Source organism: Anser brachyrhynchus, assembly GCF_964034855.1.
Source record: "Anser brachyrhynchus genome assembly, chromosome: 1".
NCBI lineage: Eukaryota > Metazoa > Chordata > Aves > Anseriformes > Anatidae > Anser > Anser brachyrhynchus.
In genome coordinates this window covers 191306399-191326693 of record NC_137694.1, presented here as the reverse complement: position 1 = coordinate 191326693, position 20295 = coordinate 191306399, and the positions used below count along the sequence as shown (strand labels likewise).

General features: G+C 44.6%; 1 long non-coding RNA gene across 3 annotated transcripts; it reads right to left on the bottom strand.

The window, feature by feature from the left end:
- Positions 1 to 2355: 2355 nt before the first annotated feature.
- On the bottom strand, positions 2356 to 18561 carry LOC308188405. 3 transcript variants are annotated; one of them, XR_013945484.1, is made up of 5 exons: positions 13402 to 18561; positions 12064 to 12172; positions 10969 to 11078; positions 9185 to 9367; positions 2356 to 3863 (listed from the first exon to the last, which is right to left on the bottom strand). It is a non-coding gene; the product is annotated as an uncharacterized lncRNA (long non-coding RNA). The 3 variants fall into 3 exon arrangements; XR_013945486.1 differs by lacking the exon at positions 12064 to 12172 and having other exon boundaries at positions 13402 to 13663; positions 14162 to 18561; XR_013945485.1 differs by lacking the exon at positions 12064 to 12172.
- Positions 18562 to 20295: the final 1734 nt, after the last annotated feature.

Sequence of the window (20295 nt, the reverse complement as noted above, 5' to 3'; positions counted from 1 at the left end):
CAGCCCTAGCGTCCCTGCAATTTTACAGAAGAAAAAAATAAATCAACAGGAAATGGATGTGCAGGTTGAACAAACTAGTAATGAGTTTTCTGAGATCAGCTAAACAATCTGAGATGAGAAAGAATGAAATTATTGTATTTTGTTCACTTTTTTTTTCCCTTTAAATCGAAACTACTTTCCTTTGTAAATTGCTTTTGGTATGCTGTTTTAAAGGGAAAAATAGGAAGACAACAATACCCCTCCGAAAATGAAACCAAACATGAAGTTGACCCAAAAGAAAATTATTCAGTGTTTTCCGGTCCAGTCAAGAGGCTGAAAAAAAAATGTTTGTAGGCACACAATCTCTATGTTATCCAACTGTTCTTCCCAATGCAAAATAAAAGGATTACACAGGAATAAGGAAGCAACTGAAAAACGGAGAGGGGAAAAATATGCTTCATTTGTCTTAAAGATAAATACAAATTAAAAATGCAGGCAGTGCATGTAGTCTCCCCAAGGGACAGATTTACTTCTAATTAATAATATGTTAGTGCCCTGGCACACTACACTTAAAAAAAAAAAAAAAAGAAAAAAAAAATCTAGATTAATCCTGCTGTGACATTGTAGCTAGAACCTCTAAGAATAAACCCAGCCCAACCCCAGATTTACTTGCACTGTGATTATTGGAAATGTGGAGAGTTTATTTTCTTTCACCTACTGGACTGAAAAGAGAAATGCTTTTTAAAAATCCCATAAATATGTTTCTTTTTTCTTACATGGATATGCAGCCATTCACTTTCTTCTTTGATGTTTACAATATCTCAGACATGTTAGTAACTTTTTTCTATTTCTAATTGTGCTACTTAAGCCTTTCTATTTCGAAAATTAATGAAAATAAAATCCCGTCTGTGCAATCCCAGCAGACCTGACGGACAATAGTACCACAGGAGGCAAGGGTCTTGCTCACTACCGTTAATTAAAAGCCCAAAGCAAAAGTGTAAGCAGATTAGGGGAAGGGGGTGGGGGGTGTGCTGGGCCAGAATGTGTTTTTCTGACCAGATGAGAATGATTCTGAGAGGAGGGAAGGACATTTTTACTGAGAGGTAAGCATTCAGAAAACTGACAGGGGGTACCTGGGTTTTGTCCTCACCCCTGTTCGGTCTCAGTCTCTTCAGTTGACTTCAGCAGAAACACTTTTGATTAGTACAAGTGGATGTAAAAGTCAGAACTGGACCCTTAATTAAAGATTCAGCCTCTCTGAATAGGATAGATTGTGATCTAAATAGATGTGATCATATTTCCTGTGCTTTATTTTTTTAGAGTAAGAAATGCTTCTCAAATTCACCATTAACACTATTGCTAGATTCTGCAGTTGCTGCTTATGTTTCATTATAATTACTGATAGATACCTTATTAGTTTGATTTCAGGGGTGCTTTGCCTCATTTTTCTTTCCCCCCACATCGCTGTGCATAAAGTAAACAGCCCCTGGGCAGACCATCAGTGGGAGCTGCCACTGTGGCAGCACATGGAAGTTTTCGAGCTCAGGTGAAAAGACACAAGGGTCAAATGTGAAAGGGGGAAAAGAAACCCGAGTACATGGGAAACAAGGAAATTACTAAAAAGCTTTGGAAACAAATCTGTGCCTGGGACCGTAGTGGGAGAGGAGAGAAATAATTGTGCTTATTATCAAGACAAGTTTCCAAACCTAATGGCAGAATTCACTGTCTGGATTTCTTTCAGGACCCCCAAAACTGCAGTTACCCCTATCTGAGCCACACTGAATCAGATAAACACTACATATTTTAAATTTGTAATAGCATACATCTCAGTAGCCTCCGAAAGAGCTGACTGTAAGATGCTACAAAAAACTTGGCTATGCCTTTGAAACCTGTAGGAACCACTGGTTTCAATCTGTTTCAAACCAAAGGCTGGATTTCATCTCCCCATGCTTTAACCAGTGACAGAGTAAACAGCTGCATTGCTGCTAGTTAGCCTAAATCCCCTTTCCTGAATGTGGCAGAAGATAGGTATTCTTAGGGCATAATTTATTTGACCTATTTTATATGTCAGCTTAAGGTTGGGTGAGATAAATCTTATCTTAAAAGCTCTGTCTCTTCTGATTGCAAAGGGAGCCCAAGTTAAACATTCAGAGAAAAGCGCCTGTGTTTGCTCACATCTGCCTCTCACCAAATGTTTCAGCATCCACGGACTTTAGGTTGTTTCCTCCCTTTCCCAAAAATATCAGCCAACATTTTTCAGCCTCCATTTTTTTTTTTCCTTTGGAGAAAACACAGAAGCAAAACCTTTTCCACTGTCTCTAACGCAAACAGGTGCCTTGCTCCGTGCATGTGCACTGGACAATGCCCATTTTTTGCACCAGGAGAGCTACTACCATGGTTGGGAGCTGACAGGACTGGGGTTGTGGTCAAAGCTGCTCTGTTGGGAAGGTTTGGTGCAGCCTGGATTTTGGTTTTATCAGCCCCTCAGAGCTGTGAGGGATTTTAAAGAAATCTGACACTGCTTGCTCCTTCTAAAAATGATACCTTGATACACATCAGTGCACTCATCAGTTTGAGACAGTCACAGGGATGCTGGTAGCTTGTAGAGGCACATGATTCATTTCCCACGCAGCACTTCCAGTGATCTCCTTTTAATACTGGTCGCTGACACCCTGCTCTCACTAAGGAGCATCGTGTGGCACACGCTGTACAAATAATACCAGAGTTTTTTTCCAAAGGGCTATTTTTGACAAGAGCTGTTGCTCTGACAGCAAATCACTCGATCAGTTCAAACTGAATGTCTGTTAGAGGATGGCTTTTCGTTTTTTTTCATTTTCCCCCCTTTTTTTGTGTGTGTCGCTAAGAAAAATGAAGCAGTGGGTGTTGATTCATGACAGTTTTACTAAAATATCAAAAGAGTACAGTTCAGTTTAAGAATAGATTAGCACCAAGGGGAATGATCAGTGGGGCTTGCACTCCTGCTTTTCTTCTTGCTTGGATGAAGTGGGTTTCTGGAGAAGCGCCATTTGCACAAGGAGCATGCAAGACCCATAGGATCGGGCCCTAGGACTCAGCTGGTAGGGTACCCAGGATGCAGAACAAGCACCCCCCAGCCCTTTGGGAGCTGGAGAGCTCTCCTCAGTAGTGTTTCCTCCCGCAAGAGCTGGATTCAGTGTCTACCAAGGACATTTGCAAAATTTCCAGCAAGCTCCACAGTGCTGGATTTGGGCCAGGGGCAAACAAACTGGAAACCAGCAGCGGGCTGGGGGAAGCCCATCTCTCTTGACTCCTGGCCAAGGTACATCATCCCCTGCTTCCAGCAAAACTGAATCCGAAACCCATGCCTCAATGCGAAAGATATCCTGTGTATCCAATAGGGCAGTCAAGATCATCTAGTCCTTTTCAAGGAGTTTTTCTACGGCACTTTACAAAAATAGGTTGACAGGTGGTCGCGGAGCTTTGCCATGTTCTCATGGATTACGAGAACAGAAGGAAGCAGTCTGTGACTGTTGGATCTGCAGTCCTGGAAGACAAATCCTGGAGAAAATGACCTGATTTTTCTGAAAAACATGTGCCCGTGACCTGTCTCTCTTTTTAATTGCTCACTTCATGACACTCATGAACGCAAGTGCGCATGTACGTAAATACACAGGAGTCCCACAGCAATTTTTTTTTTTCAGAGATTCTTCTCCTTTTCACATTCTGGTCTTATTTAAGCATGCTTTAGAGTGGAGGTGTGTTTTCTCCCTGAAAATAATTGTCTGTTTTGCTCTAGGTGATCCTGCTTGGGGAGAGGTCGTGGTGGGGGTTGGACTAGATGATCTCGAGGTCCTTTCCAGCCTCAACCATTCTGTGGTTCTGTGATTTTATTTTCTGAAGTGCAGCTGTATGTGTGAAACAGTAAAGGGGATAAACAGACACCAAACTACATCCAGCATTAACAGCTATCTTAAATCAATTGATAATCCCTTGTCAAGCTGATTGCTGTCAAACACAGGACAAGCAAAGGCATTTTTCTTTCCCACCATTGCAGCTGTTGTCTTTTTCTTTTAGGCCAATTAAGCAAAGAGAAAAGGAGAAGCACCATATCAGAGCCAGTTTGCCTTGGGATATAAATTGTCCTCCTGTGTTTGTCTATAGCCAACACTGCAAGAATAACAAAGCAATGCCATAAACCCGGACACTGTGCAGAAAACACAAAGGAACTATTTTTTTCCCTCCAAGCCAGCATGGCATTCAGCCACAGTGCCCCCAGGCAGGCGCCAGCCCTCCCTCTCCAGGCTCTGGCTCATTGCAGGGCTGCACACAGCCATCCTGCATGACCTGCAGCCAGCCCAGAGCCCCTGGGGACAGGGGACAGCTCACTGGCATCGGGCTCCTTTCCCTTGTCACCCTGGAGGATGATGGTTTACTCTGGGTGCCATCATGAAAGCCGATTTCCCTCCTCCACCTCTCTGCACTTGGCGGGAGAGAGCCCTCTGCCTTTTGGCTTGGAAAACAAGAGAAAATCAGTAATTTTCTCTGTCGCCGCTAGCCAAGGCCCCCCTAGAAGTGAGCTGACACTATTATTGCAGAAGTGAATCTGACTTCTGGCAGTAAATGCCACAGAAGTGCATCGCCCTTGTGGCTTGTTGTCTACATGGCAGGACACCCCGTTGTGTGCTGGATTGTCACATGTAATCTATGCAAATGCAGTCATTAGCTTCAGCAGCTGTTTTTTTATTGTGCTGCTTCAGAAATGAAAAGACATCAGCAGGGATTTTTGTTTTCATACCTAGATTTTGAGGAACAGAATAAATGGCAACAAGCTCTCGTTCCCATGAACGGTTCAGGAGGCTAGGCACCTACTTCCACTCAGTACAAGAACATCGTATTCCCTGCTTTTCAAAGTCTCTAAATGGTAACAAAAATCCTCATAACGGCCTTAGGAAAGCAGATTTGAACTTATTGGCTTCCTATGCAACGCACAGACACCTTACTGAGGTATCAAAGAGGAGAATCAATGTGTAGGAGGTTTAAGTTCGTCATTCCTGGCCTTTGCTACCAACCAGTGCCTCCCGTTACAAAATGTGCTTTGGCTCCCCTTAGGCTACTTCATTAGGGGGCCGTGGTAGACATCAGACCAGTGGGCAAGGTAGTTTGGATGCAGCCACTTGGGTTTGGATGGCAAGACGGTTTAACAGCACCAGTGCAGGCCAGTTTCATAGAATCATGGCTTGGGTTAAAGCCCACCCAGTTCCAACCCCCTGCCATGGGCAGGGACACCTCCCACCACACCAGGTTGCCCAAAGCCCCATCCAGCCTGGCCTTGAACACCTCCAGTTTATGCCACTTGCCTCATCACCAGGCAGGATTTTGAGCAGAGAGCAGATGCAACCCCAAAGTCCCATCCTGGAGCTGGGGTGGGGCGATGAGCGCACGGGGGGGCACATCCACCTCCAGGCTGTGAGAGCCTTGGGGCTTGCGGTGGGAATTGGGACCCAAGCAGGAGCCCAGCCAGGCAAGGCCAGCATCGAAGAGGCAGGAAGGAGGGTGAAAAGCTGAACTAAGAGGATTTGCTGGGGGCCGTGCCAGGAAGCCCCTGGAGCAGCCATATGGCTGCAGCCGCTGCTGGGCACCACCAGGCCCCCTGAGCCTGGAGGCAGCTTCTCAGCAGCACGACACCACCAGCAGTGACCCTGCGGGGGTGGCACCACCGCTCCGCAGCTGCTGGTCTCACGAGGTGCAGTAAGCATGCAGGACGGCTGTGGAGCAGGGACAAGGGGATTAGGGAGCCCGGCCAAGCTCTGCACCCCACGGCCCGCCCCGTCAGCCCCCAAGCACAAGCCCACCACCTGTGGGCATGGAAGAGGGCATGGGGCTGCGCTACGGTAATTAAGTGTGGATCATGCATCTGCCTCCTGGACGTTTAAATCTGAGTGAGTTTAATTGAGTTTTAATTAAAGCTGATGTGAATCAGCTTAAATCTTTGCTCCTTCAGTTCTCTAGGGAGATTTTAAGTGCAGAGGTGTGAGGCTATCTCATGGAGGCTGGAAGGTCTGACATGGTTAACAGTTAAGCGTGTGTGAAAACCTAGCTGTGCTGACCCAAATTCAGCTCAGAAAGGGTTCAGCGCAGTGTCCTTGGAAATCAGAGAGGCCACTTCTGATGGCACAGAGGCACTTCTGCCACGTGCCAGCACAGGGTGGGAAGAACCTCGTGGGCATCCAGCACTGCTGTGACAAGGTGCAAGGTGTCAGTGGAAGCGACAAGTCAAGGTCATGGTGTCGGGCCCTGTGTCCAGATATGGCTCCAGGGATCAGAAACTCATCTCTGGCAGACCAGGTCTTCTTACTCACATGCAGGAGCAGGAGACAACAGGCTGGGGCCAGCCTGAGCTGCAGGAATAGGTTCCCACAGGGGCTGAAGACGTTCAGCATCACAGCTCTCTGCCCTGAGCACAAGGTGCATGTTTTCTCCTTGGTTTCTCCAAAGTAAATAAATAGCTCTGTGTGTCCTAAAGAAAACCAACCCTACCAAAATACTTTGTTGCACAAGTAAAAGGGAAAGGGTAAGGAAAAAAAAAATCACATCAACTATCTCCCTTAATGAATAATTGGGAAGCACTTAGATATCACTTAAGCAATTATAGGAATACATATAAATTAAGGTAGAGCAGAACACAGTAGCACACGCTAATGTAAATTTGGTGTGACTCCAGTACCTGACTCTTGCATTTGGACTGCAAATATGGTAAAGCATTTTAAGGGAATGATGCTTTTCTATTAATCATTTATAGTATTGATAGGGTATTTCCTGGAAGAGTCTCTCATTTATTTATTTTTTTACACTGAACATTATGGATATCCAATTATAATAAAGCATTACAAAGTATTTGCTTCTAGATAGGTAGATTAAAAAAAATCAGAAAAGTTTCTCTTAACATCAGAAGTGAAAAGTGAAAAGTCATTTACCCTAAGGAAATATATGAACCTGTTACCAGCTAAAAGCATGCAATATGCTTGAGAGGTTTCTGAACATTTTAATAAAGGGTTTGTACATAGTTTGTCATGTCTCTCTTACACTTAATAAGAATTAATGAGAACAAGAATAACACAAAATACTCTCAAAATGGCAGGAAAAAAATAACGAAGCACTTTCATCCTCCTGTATTTCAAACTGGTAACATGTTTTTCACTGTACGTGTCTGGAAGAGAGAAGGCCCCGGAGAACATTACTTTGAATCCCTGTTGAGTGGGTTTCCCACTATCTGAGGGTTTCCTACCATAAGCCATAGCTGGTCCATCATGCTACGGGGCTAAATTACAAAGGCATGGATGTAGTTATTTTTATACCACATCTGTAACACCCCGGGGATCTGATTACGTAAGATAGTACCAGAGATGCAGAAGGCTGCCCTTTCCAGAAATTTACATCTACGGATTTTCAAGTGAAAAGTACAGATCTGGGCAACGCATAAACCATAACGTGAGTACTCACATTTGCATTTAAGCATCCTAATGAACAGCCAAATGAAAGCACCAAAATCAGAGACATAATACAAAATGACGGCTGATGTAACTCAGTCAGGCCCTTGATCAAAGACAGAGCCAGGCCGAGAGCTGCCCATTTAGGTGTGGGCATACTGGAGAGGGGAGCTGGGTGTACCCTGGCCAGCCCTGGATCGACTCAGGCAATGATTCCCCCAAATCCTGGTTTCCTACTACTCCCATTCCCCATGGGCAGAGTCCCCTGAGGAGTACCAAGGAGATTCCTCTTGCAAGGAGTCGGGAAATGTGGGGCTGCAGGCACTGCATGGAGCCAGGAGAGGATTTCCCTTTCCTGGAGGTCTCATGAGGACTGTAGGAGAGGTGAACACCTCTAACCCCAGACTTCGGCCCTCTCCGAGGGGAATCGAGCACTTCCAGAGGACGTAGCATTTCCAAAGGAAAAAGAAAAGCTGTGGCTGGCATGGAGAGAAACACAAAATGGATCCTTCCTGGCAAGGCCCACATTATGCACAATGTCTCCATGAGCCTTGCAGCCATGTTTGACACACCTCAAACTCACCAGCTTTGGGTCTCTGCCCCAGGTTGATACATTATGTCAGGAACAAAGAGGAAGAACAGGTTTATCTTACATAAAAAAAAAAAAAAAAGTGTTGGATATTACTGAATTACAGAAAGTACTGACCTCCTATGTATCACACTATTTTTTCCCTTAGTGTATTCTATGAGATCACTAGTAGAAATATACAGGCTCCATGCAGTAATTAGGGATTTTTTAATAGGTATTTTCCTGTCTCTGTGGTCATTTGAATGTTTTTCTGTAGAAACTCAACTGAGAATTTCCGAAAGAGACTAGTACTACCAGACTGGTTTAATCCCTACTTCCTTTATCTGCATTTCTAAGTCTCAACATGATTTAATTAGTGACAAGCCTTACAGCATGTGTGGATTACTGTCCTATTAAGACAACAAATTTTTAACAGGATTTTAAAACAACATTTGCAAAACTCATTATCCCCGGCCCAGTCCCCAGCCATTCAAGGGGACAAGTGGACCTTTGATGTTTGTAAAAGTCATATTTCTGAGCACATTTCTTGTATTTTTGCACTGGGATACTGCAGACTTTTGCACATCTTTCTGTTTCTCCTCTAGAACACAAAGTGTATCATAAGCCACTGTTTCCGAAGGAGGATTGGCTGGCTTTAGCTCTGATAAATATATGAATAGCTGCACTGAACCCCGAGACAGAAGCAGTCATCTCACCCGGCTTCTGGCAAAGCAGGAAGAGGTGGTGTATGCCGTGGGTGGGCCACGTGGCTGGATGCAGTCCCTCATTCCTGCCAGCTCTGCAAGATCCACGTCTCCATTGACATTTCCACTTTTGCCAGCCTTAGCCACTAATTTTATTTGCAGCAAACAGTGCAGATTTAGTCAATTCTGCTCGAGGGAAAAACAGCTCTGGCAGACAACTCTCGTATTTAGCATCACACCTTTTCACTTTTCTCCACATTCTCTTTGAATACTGAAGAAAGTCATAGATTTTAACAAGAAAGATAACTGCAGTAGCCATCTTCCCCATTTCAAAAGCAGAGATGTCACTAGTGACCTTGAGTGGCTAAATGTAAATTCATCATTGCAAAGGAACATTTGTGCTTGATTCACAAAACTTTTGATTTTAAAAGAAAAAATGCATTAACTCTGATTAACGTGGAAGGTACCTTGTTATTGGAGGCATGGGAAGTGGGACCAGAATGGTGTTGGCTTTGTAGTGTGCTGGAGATAAACTGGAAAAGAGGTGGGAGATGGGGAAGAAGGTTACATGGAGACAGAGCTCAGCCCAAGTCACCCATCGGACCTCCATGGGCTCCGGTGGTTCTGTGCCAAACTGCCCCCGTGTGAACCTGTGCACATGGAAGAAGAGCAGAGAAATGGTGGACAAAAAAGTGAAGATTTAAACAAAAAGCAGCAAAGGGTGAGGACAGAAAGATGATATGGCTATGCCATACGGAAATTACAATACAAAGAAGTAACACCTTGTCTTCTGTCTCTAACACAAAACAAAGACTTCAGTGCAGCTGGGAAAGAGAAATACCCTGGGCTGCTGTGGCACAAGCTGACGCTGAGGTTACACATGCACAAACGATGACCCAGAAGGCCAGATCATAGCTGCCCAAGCTCCAGTGCCTGCATTTCTGTAATGGTGTCAGTGTATAGGTTGTGCTGAAAAGCAATATACTGCAAAGCAAAGCTCGAAACATGGCTGGAGTGTAGGCGATGCAGACTGCAGAGCAGCCAGCAGCCCAAAACAATGTTTTGAAGACAGAAATGGCTGTGGGCATTGTAATAGAAAGTCAGCCCCAATCCTTGCTGCTCCAGAGGGGTTTCACCAGCACTACCACAGGTGGGACCAGGCTGAGATCCTGCTTCCACCCTTGTTTCCATGCATGGCTGAAATACAAAGAAATTAAATATCCCTGAACTTGCAGATGGCATTGCATGAAGGTAAAAGGAAGGGAAATGCCTTTTCCTTTTGTCCTTTCTAGGCAAGGACAAAACCAATCTGGCCAGGATAGTTGTTTTCTAATTAAATTAATCTTAAAAAAAAAAATACCTGCCTTCACATGACACAAGTAAGACTATTTGAACCCCAAAGAGCTCCTGAGCTTGCCTGCCACAAGCCAGGTTCCAGCAGCAGTCCTTATTTCCACATTTGATTGAAGAAGCTCCATTACCGGTGTGAGCTACTTCAGCTCACCCCTTACTGATCTCCGGGTTCAGATCTTTATCTCACAGTTTCCTCTTGCTGTTAAAAGGCAACACAGTCAAGAGAGGAATCTGGTGGCATAGGAAGTGGCTGAGTTTCACAGAAAGTGCCTGGTAAAAACCCCTTCACCTGCTTCATCCATGCTGGGTTAGCGGTTAGACTTGATCTTGAAGGTCTTTTCTAACCTAAGTGATTCTATGCTCGTATGATTTTTATTTCTGGTCACTTCCTTACTTAAGGACATCTCTCTGCTCTGTCCTTTAAAAATCCCTTGAGGGAAAAATATACCCAGTAAAATTAGATTTATCCTTGATATTCTTCAAAGGTTGAATGTAACCCAGGTGATCTGTTCACTGCTTTTCTTCCCACGCATGTGGATAAAAGACATTATGTTCAGCATTGTTTTCAAACTTTGCATTCGTGTCCTCAAAAGTAGTGTGGGCCTTTCTTTCTTTGAAGCAGTAAAGAAAAAACAGGAAAGGACAAGCTTTTTTGAGAAACAGCTCCAGGAGCAGAGGATAAAATGAATTTGTCCAGATGGACCGGTTACTAAAATAAATAAAAAAAAAAAGAACAAGGAAATGAACAAAAAAATAAAAAGAGCCAGAGTAACAGGTGAAGGGCAGGGGAGAACAAACCAGTATGCAAGAGCAGGCTGGCTAATGGCTGGGCCTGAAGAAAGGTGCAGACATTGAACAGGTGGGTAGGAAAGCCAAGGAAAAGGCCAAAAAATCTCACCAGTGCCTTGGGCAGCCCAAAGGAGAGGAGCAGGGAGATCTGTAAGCAGCGTCAGCAGCTTCACCACCATGCCCACACTGAAAAGGCGGTGGCACCACTTCTCTCTGGAGCTGCAAAGGGCATCAGAAACACCTTGAAACTAAACAACTAATATGGAATACGTGCACACAGGCACATTTTTGTCCTTTGCTTGAGGCTATGGTTGATTCAACTACCATGTGTGATTTGAGTAACATCAGGATTCAGAGGGCCAAACTGACGTGTCCCTGAGACAATTTCATTAAAATATTTAAAACCACACAACTGCCAGTTGTTCCAAGTGGCAGACACTTGAGGAGTCAACGAGGAATTCACAAGAGCTCAATGAAAAACAAAACCTCAAACTCAAGTGCTGCCAGCTGACAAAAGCAGCCTGGAATTACTTGTCTCAATTAGCTAAATTTGTGAATTCACATCCCCCAGAGTGTTTTTTTTTTTTGGGGGGGGGGGGGGGGGGGGGGAGGAGGTTGAATATTTACACAGTAACTTCCTTAAATCCTTACATCTTGACAGAACAAGCAACTGTCAAGACTCTTGATTTATATTTCTACTTTTGCACTGATTTTCCAGGAGAACATGGGAACACCGCATCAGTACTCGGGTTCTGTTTCTCTAGCTGTTCAGCAGATTAGTAATAAACTGAATTCATTATTTTTATGGTAATTTAGGTTTCTTAAATTGATGATGCTGTGCAAATGGAAAAGTAATTAGTATGTGGATTCCTCGTGCCCACAAAACTCACTGCAATTGTGGCTATAGAAGGTCATCAGTTTTTATTTACTAAGGATTTTATGGGTTAACCCAGTGAGAGCTCTTTTTGTTGCTGCTATTGGTTTATTCTACATGGGAGTTGTAAGAGGCTGTAGCTGTTTCTTGCTTTCTAATTAGAGAAATAGTCTGTTCCAGCACAATAATTTTTATATTTCTGTTAGTTGGCGTAAGGCTGCGTCTATTTGCCCTTGATTACGTGTTTAATTAAGTCTACAATATTCCATAATTAATCTCTTAAACAAGATCTGAAATGGAGATTAGGTCTTGTTATGATTCTCAGCTTACTCATCTCTTTTTACTACATGAAAAGCCATTTCGCATCAGGCGTCCTGTTAACTCTTCGTGCTGTTGCCATAGTCCCAGCATTCCTTCCAACACTAACAATCAATATTTGCTAAAAAAAAAAAAAGTTTGGCAATGAGAAAACAAACAAACAAACAAACAAAAAAAAACAACACAGCCAGCAGCATTCTGTGATGGTCTGGATTTTCTGCCTGGCCAAGCTCACACCTATAAAATTTCCCCCTTCTGCCAGCAGGTCTCCTACATGCCCTTCACTCCCATTAAAGCAAAAGAAAAAACACCCTGCATGAGCGCTCTGCTGCAAATTTTCCCTCTTTCCACCCCAGCTCCCAGCCTGAATGTGCTTTGTCTGGGCTGCTGCTTTGATGTGGCATCAGGCAGCTTTGAAACAATCACTTGAAGACAGCATTAAAGGCAGCCAAGGGTAAAACATCCAGCAGCCACTGTGCAACTGCACAGATATGTGCCAGAGCTGTGCAGGGAAGGCAGAGATACCCACAAAACCCCCTGACTTTGGGACCAGGGCTGCTTGGCGGCCGCGCAGAAGGAGCTTTACAAAATTTGGGCAGGAGCAAAGCTCTGCCCTCCCATTTCAAACCCTTCACGACTTTGAGCTCAAGCAGGACAGATGCAGCCCTGCCAGAGCTGTTGTCATGTGTTGGTTTTGAACAATAGAGGATTGAGAAGGGGGGCAAAAAAAAGTTGTTTGTGTGCATCTGTCAATAAGGGAGCTTAAGCTGGCGATGAGAGGCAAGTGCTGGAGAGGTACTCCGGGAGATTAAGTGCAGCAGATTTATAGGTGAAACCTGGTTAGTGTTGATGCAAGAGGTTGTGGGGGAGATTTTCAAAAGCATGTGTGGGAGGAGAGACTGCTTGCATACTATTGATTTTCTATTTTGGTGCCTAGCTCTCATCTGTGTGTAACAGTCCTCTTGTGAAGCACTGGAGCTCCTGGAGATAGTGGAAGATGCCCGTGAAGCAAGCAGGAGCTGAGCAGTCGACACTGATAGCATCATCCAATGCAGGAAGGGAGGGAGGGAGATGGAAAACCATGGGAAAGACGCCCCCATTTCCACCACACCCCACCAAGTACTGCCATTCACGTGCAAAGGGAACACAGTGCCATGGTCCCCAGTCTTTATGTATTTTCCGAATAACGGGCAGCTACGGTGAAGGGCAAAGAGGAGCTGCACGATGTGCAGCACGTGTCGGAGAGCAGTGGCCTCTAGAGCTGCTGGCGGCCTTCCAGCTTTGCAAGCAGGAGTCATTGCTGCATCAGGGAGCACGGACACAGGGGGCTGGGCCCCGGAGTCCACTTACCCTTAATTAACTCATCCCCGTCTGCGGACAGTCCCATCCCGTGATGTTTCTCCCCTGTTTTGTCCAGACCTGGGTAACAGCACAGTGCAGTGGCAGCAAGGGGACGGGGCTGCAGCGAGTGCCCACACACAGGGTGGGGAGAGGGGGACGTAAAAGCAGGAGTGGCTTTAACAAAACCCTAACCAGAGGCACGCTGACTCTCTTCTTGCAGTCAGGAAACAGCAGCAGCTGCTGCTCCACCACGTGCACTTTGTTTTTCTTTCTGAAGGGAAAAAAATAAAGTAGGTCAGTATCTTATTTTGCCAGAAGCAGAGATTAAGGATATTAGGAAAGGGCACAGAATAGTCTAAGCTGCTCAGGAAAGCATCGAGGATCCAACCTGCATGGGTTTGTTCATGAATGAGGAATTCAGTTGTTGACACAAAAAACAGACATCATGTTTAGATACTACATGAACAAGAGATGTCAGGTGTGCTGCTAGTAGATAGGAATATGCATTGATTAGAGGATATTAAAGCAAAGAGTGTGGTTTCTGGCTCTTGAAAACTAAGAGAAAGTAGAAAAATATTAGCTGTCATAAAATGAAGAGTGCTAATCAAATCCTACTTCACTTATGTAGTCTCACCTTCTAAAGCACTGCACACATACAAAGCCTCTTGAAATTATCATAGAATCACAGAATGGTTTGGGTTGGAAAAGGGACCTTAAAGCCCACCCAGTTCCAATCCCCTGCCATGGGCAGGGATGCCACCCACTATACCAGGTAGCCCAGGGCCTTGTCCAGCCTGGCGTTCACCTCCGGGAATGGGGCATCCACAGCTTCTCTGGGCAACCTCTTCCAGGGCCTCACCATCTTCCAAGTGAAGAATTTCCTTCTAACATCTAAATCTCTCCTCTTTTATTTTAAAACCTTGTCTCCCTTGTTTTATCATTATCTGCCTAAGAAAAAAAAGTCTTTTTCCATCTTTTTTTCATAAGCTCCCTTTAAATATTGAAAAGCTGCAATGAGGTCTCCCCAGAGCATCATCTTCTCCAGGCTGAACATCCTCACGGCCCTTGGTGAAGCCATGCTGGCTGTCTCTGATCACCTCCTTGTCCTGCATGTGCCTTGGCATTGCTTCCAGGAGGATCTGTTCTGTGACCCTTTGAGGCACAGAGGTGAGACTCACTGGTCTGTAGTTCCCTGGGTCCTCCTTTCTACCCTTTTTAAAAATGGGAGTGATGTTTCCCTTTTTCCAGTCACCAGGGACTTCACCTGGCTGCCAGGGCTTTTCAAACATGATGGAGAGAGGCTTGGCACCTCCATCAGCCAGTTCCCTCAAGACCCTGGGATGCACGGCTTTGGGCCCCATAGGCTTGTACCTGTTCAGTTCCATCAGGTGGTCTCAAACCTGCTCTTTGCTTACAGCAGGAGGGACTTTGCTCCCCCAGCCCTCATCTACAGTTTCAGGGAAGCGGGAGGCATGGGAAGCCTGACTGGCAGTGAAGACTGAGGCAAAGAACCTGTTCAGTACCTCAGCCTTCTCCCCGTCTGCCATGACCAGTTCTCCCTTCTGGTCTATCAGAGGGGGGACACTCTCCTTGGCCCTTCTTTTCTGGCCCGCGTACCCACAGAATCCCTTGATGGGATGGGAGCTGCGGGTAACCAGCAGCATTTAAGGTAGCTAAACGAGTGCAGGAAGCAGCAGGATGTCACCCGTAGGCCCGCCACCATAAATCCATAGCCGTTAGGCACGGCAAGCGTTCTCACATATGAAGGACTCGGATGTTTTGCCTTCCAGTCTTCACACACTGAGATGATAATTGTTCCTGCTCCTGGTTCAGGCACATCCCATCCAGCGACAAACAGGGAACATCACATTTCAGACCATTCCAGTTAACAATAATCTGCAAATTCTGGGAAAGTGAGAGAACAGAAAAACCTCGCATGTTTTATTTTTTGATATGGATAGAGACATTCACTGAGGAGGTAGGGAGGATAATATATACAAATTATACAATGCAACAAGATTTTGTACACTGGTCCATTAAGTACGAATTAGATGTTTCAGTGAAAGCCTGTTACTGAATACTCTGAAGTCTTCTTTCACTTAAATTCCTCTTGTGACTATGTCCACACGGTCTTTTCCTCACAGGCAAGGAGCCAGTAACACTTGCTAAAAGCTGTAAAGCTACTCAGGAAATCACCTCACCAGCACTTTGCTATGGGGGTCTCTCCTGTGTCAAAGAGGAACCAAAGCTTTTTCAAGTGGTCAGGTCAATAGGGTGCAAGACCACCACGCTCATGTCCATTTGTGACGCTGCGGATTTTAAGATTAGACATTTTTAAGATGTATAACGCCTTGGAGACAGCCAACACCCTCAGGGAAGCAAGGACCGATTCTGAACAGCTTCATGGAAAAAAAAAATATTTTTCCTCATTAGCTACTGCTTAATTTTGTACTTTCTAGTTTCTCCCCGAGGTCCCTGGATGTAACAGTTAAGACTCTTGTTTACAAAGGAAAGTTAATGTGTTAAAACTACGTATTGAACTTCCATTCACTTTGGGATTTTGTTTTGTTTTTTTTCCACAAGAACTTCTTCCTCATTTTTTCTTTATAAATTAACGGAAGAGAAATTACCAGTGTATGTCAGGATATTCAATATTTTATCTTTGACATATTTTTCTCACCTGATAGTTCAGCTGGAACCAGTAATAACTTGGTATGCTGTGATGTAGCTTGTACAGGACTTTCCTTTTTTCCTTTGCAAGCTTTTTAAGACTCAGTGTAAAGACATCGCAAACACCAGACATCTTAGAGTAAAAACAGCCCTTCAGCATTAAAGACAAAAATGCAGACCGTGCTGATGCTGGAGACCTTCATCTGCCAACTGTATGTTGTTGTTCTAACCACTAGACATAATATTGTCATTCTGCAGTTGGATTGAAGTTTCCAGCAGTTTGGGAAGAAACATTATTCATGGTGACTTTAGTACCCTTCATGGATTAATTGGAGATATTTTCCAAATAATACTATTAGAAAACAGAATTATTTATAGATCAAGCTTCAGGGCCCTCAGTGAAATTGGTCTGAGCACCACATAAAGTAAGAGGAGCAATCTTTGACCTGAATAGATTGCCATCTAAGCAAACCAAAGGGAGAATTGATGAAAAGAGGATATTATCTCAGTTTTCCACAGGCAAACAGGAGTAACGCAGAAATTAAATGACTTATCTGAGGTCAGAGAGAGCCTGCAGCACATCCAGTCATCAAAATCACATCTCCCAGAGTTCCAGATTTAACTGTGAAACCATCTTCCTACTCTCATACAACCATCAAGGATGATTAAAAATAAAAAGATAGAGAATTAACCCTCAGCTTATAACAGCCTGGAAATTATTACAATATCTCTAAGAGAAACCAAATATCTTCCTCTCTATCATGTATCTGTTAGCAATTTAACAGTTCTTCCGGGGAGCTGGGGTACAGTAAAGTTTTTTTGTTGTTTTTTTTTTTTCTTTTCTTTTTTTTTTTCATTTTCTTTTTTCTTGTGCTGCCTAGAGAATCTGGCATACAGGAATATTTATGAACTACTTAAGATGCTTTGTTGAAAACAAGTCACATAATTCACATGATTAATTTTGTTAGAGTGGCCACATCTTCTGCCACATTAAAAGGAAATATTGCTTTGTGTACTGATTGTTACATTATTCCACGCTTACCTCGATGCGACTTTCCTTCACAGAGGACAAAACTAATAGGAAACCAATTAATATCTTTGATGTGTAACAACTGCTGGCCATCACACAGATACCATTTATATCTGTCTATTTCAACCTCTGCATTTTCAGAGACACGGAAGAGGAGGATTTCCTATGTGCCCAGGGAAATGGAAGTCTTACCTGTATAGAGCACATGGAGCTTTGTCTCCAGTCTGGGGCCACAGAAACCCCTCAATATATTCATTCACCATGACAGTGTATTTTCTTCCACTTCCAAGTTTCACGTATTCAACCACAGGTCTTGTTTCCTGCCCTCAGACCTTGGTATATCTATGGTATTATGACACATCTGGAACATAACCTGAAAATAACGAGGATCCCACATTGGTATCACTGAGCCCTTGGGGAAACTTGGGGGTATGAGGAGCAAAATTGCCTTGGAACCTTTTCCTGACATCCAGCCTGACCCTCCCCGGTCCCAGCTCCATGCCATTAATGATCTTCTTAGCCAAGGTGCCCTCACAGATCTGTGCTCCTTCTTACACCCCTTTCCTTCCCACCAGGTACCTTGAGTAGTTATCTGGAGACCAGCTTTGCTTCCCTGGGGGGATGGAAATTGATCTTGTAACTGGTTGAAGGCTTGCTCCAGGGAAGAGAGAAATATTAGCTCAAATTGCATCTAAGATATTGCCTAGAAACTAGGTCTCCCAGTGCCTGGCCAAGTGCGCCAACCCCTGCAGGACAAAATGATGGACACTACCAATTCCACAGAAGGAAACAGGAATGAGGCTGAAGTCTGAGCTAAAAAATGGTTGAATAAGAGTACTGGGCTTTCTGGAGTCTGAGATGGTGGAAAGATCTCAGCTCTGATAAGAGGAAATAATAGAAGTGCATAACCTGGGCTTGGAATTAGCTTCTCTAAAGCTGTACATGGGTTGTGTGGGACATCAATTTGTCCTTCTGAGATGCTTCACGCCATATTTAATCCATCCCATTAAGTAGGGTCCAGAATCCAGATCGGAGACCCTGGTCTCCAACCTGGAAGCAATAAAGTTATAAATCACTAGGAACGAGCCACACACCCACCTTAAAGTGCTTATCAGCACCATTTAGGATAGCGTGGACAGTTTCCAGGACACAGGTGGTAAGCGCAGTGAATTCAGAGCTACACTGTGAAGTATCAGCACAGGTCAGCATTATCCCAGTCCATCCTGTGATTTGCCCTCTCTGTACATTTTCCACGTAGTATAGAGTTTTAGGCTTTTAATACCGGACTCTTCATCCCACCAGCGGGTAAGTATTGGGTATGTTACCTCTCAGACGCAAAGAAAGTGCTTGCGCTTCCAGCTACATAGCTGAATCTGACTGATAACGGCCTTTTGTCCAGTACGTTAGTAGTCACGAATCATATTTAGGGACTGAGGAGGTTGGGTGCAATCATCTGCTCTTCATTCGCAGTTCTCTGCTGTAACCTGTGTTTCCTTCTCGGTAATCACCCTTGAAAGCATCTCCAACTTGGCAGTCCATGCCAAAACCATAAGCAGAGAAGGTTTTAGAAGAATGCTAGGAAGAATCCCAGTTTTGTCAGCCTCTTTTTTCTTGTCCAACAACACAGCACATGCCGCAGAAGCACCAGGAAGCAGAGGCCAGGACCCTGATGCCAGAGGACTCCCTGGCAAGCTTTAGGCAGCACAGAGAGGCCCAAGGAGAGGCTGAAGATGGGAGGGGGCAGCTTCTCAGGCTTTCTGCTCCACTGCGGCCCTGCTCAGCCCAGCACACAGCTTAAGCCCCAGAGAGGTGGCTGCCTGAACCCACCAAGGTCCAGGGAGCAAAAGCTGGAGCCTCCCATTTCACACGCAGCTCTTAAGCAGTAAGTTAATAGCTAAAAGGCAGCAAAGAGGCAGAACCTGGCACGTTACCTCCTTGCAGCTTTCACAAAATGCCAACGTATCTGGCAGTCCCTAACCAGCTCGGCGTGCCAGTTTTCTGAATCCTGTTCTTCAGTTTCTCTTGCCTATCAGGCAAACCCACCTCTGGGCTGCATCCCAAACTCTGCTACCAATAGCACAAAACATCGGCCTCTGCTCTCTACTAACAGTGTCCTAGGAGCCCCCCAACACTCTGTGAACAGCAAAGGGTGGGCAGGTGGCTTGCAACGGGTGCCAGTGCTGCTCTGGAGGCTGCTGCCATGACATGTTCCATCAAATAGCCTTTGCAGTGTTTAACATCTGGGCACCGTGCTCCTTCACCAGCCCTCACTTTCCAGGGCATGTTTTTAAGCTGCTCCAAACCTCAGATCTCTGACCTGTAAAAGCTGTGGGAAGGCAATTCACAGCGCCTGACTTCACACGTGACTGAGCCCCTCACCCAAGGCTCCCTGCACAGTCAAGCAAGGAAAAAAAGGCATTTTCACCATGTGCTTCGTACGACCCTGCTCAGATGTGCACCGAAGCCAGCTGTGCACCAGGAGCAGACGTTCATCCACACATGGAGCCAAGGATGACCGGCTCAGAAGTGGGCACACAAAGCCGGGGAGATGAAACCCACCGGGTGCCACTGGGACCTGGCCACATACCAGCAGCTTGTGATTCCTCCTCTAGGTTTGCTGGAAGGAGCGTTCAAGGGTTTCAGAAATTTATTGGGATGCTGGCATAAGTGATCAATTTCATCTGTTTCTCCTTGTTTTTCCATGATTCATGGCTTTGACATGTACCTCTGTATTGTCTGTTGAGTTAGTGCTAGGATCTCTTGGGGAAAATTTAACAGTTCACACAACTAACTTAACACTACTTGCTTGTACAAGTTATAAAATTCACTTGCATTTTATACACCTCTTCTACCCACTACAGATCTATTATTCTGGAAATGACAGAGAATGATTCCAGGATTGCCAAGTTATTCAAAAACCTCATCATTGTTGTGCAGGTTTGCAGTAGTAGTTGTAGTCTTACAGGAGTTGCTGAAAAATTAGTGAGCATCTTCCCTAAGAGATTGCACAGGTGTTTTTCCTACCATAGTTGTGGCTTTCACTTTTAAATAAAATCTATTTTTTAGAAATCAACTTGTCCAATTCAAAGTCTGATAAAACAAACTACATATTATGGTCTGGAAAAAAATGAAGTAAGAGGGAAAATGGGGCAGTTTTGATTATCTTGTTCCATGGAAAGGAAAAAAGAAAGTAATTGGATTTA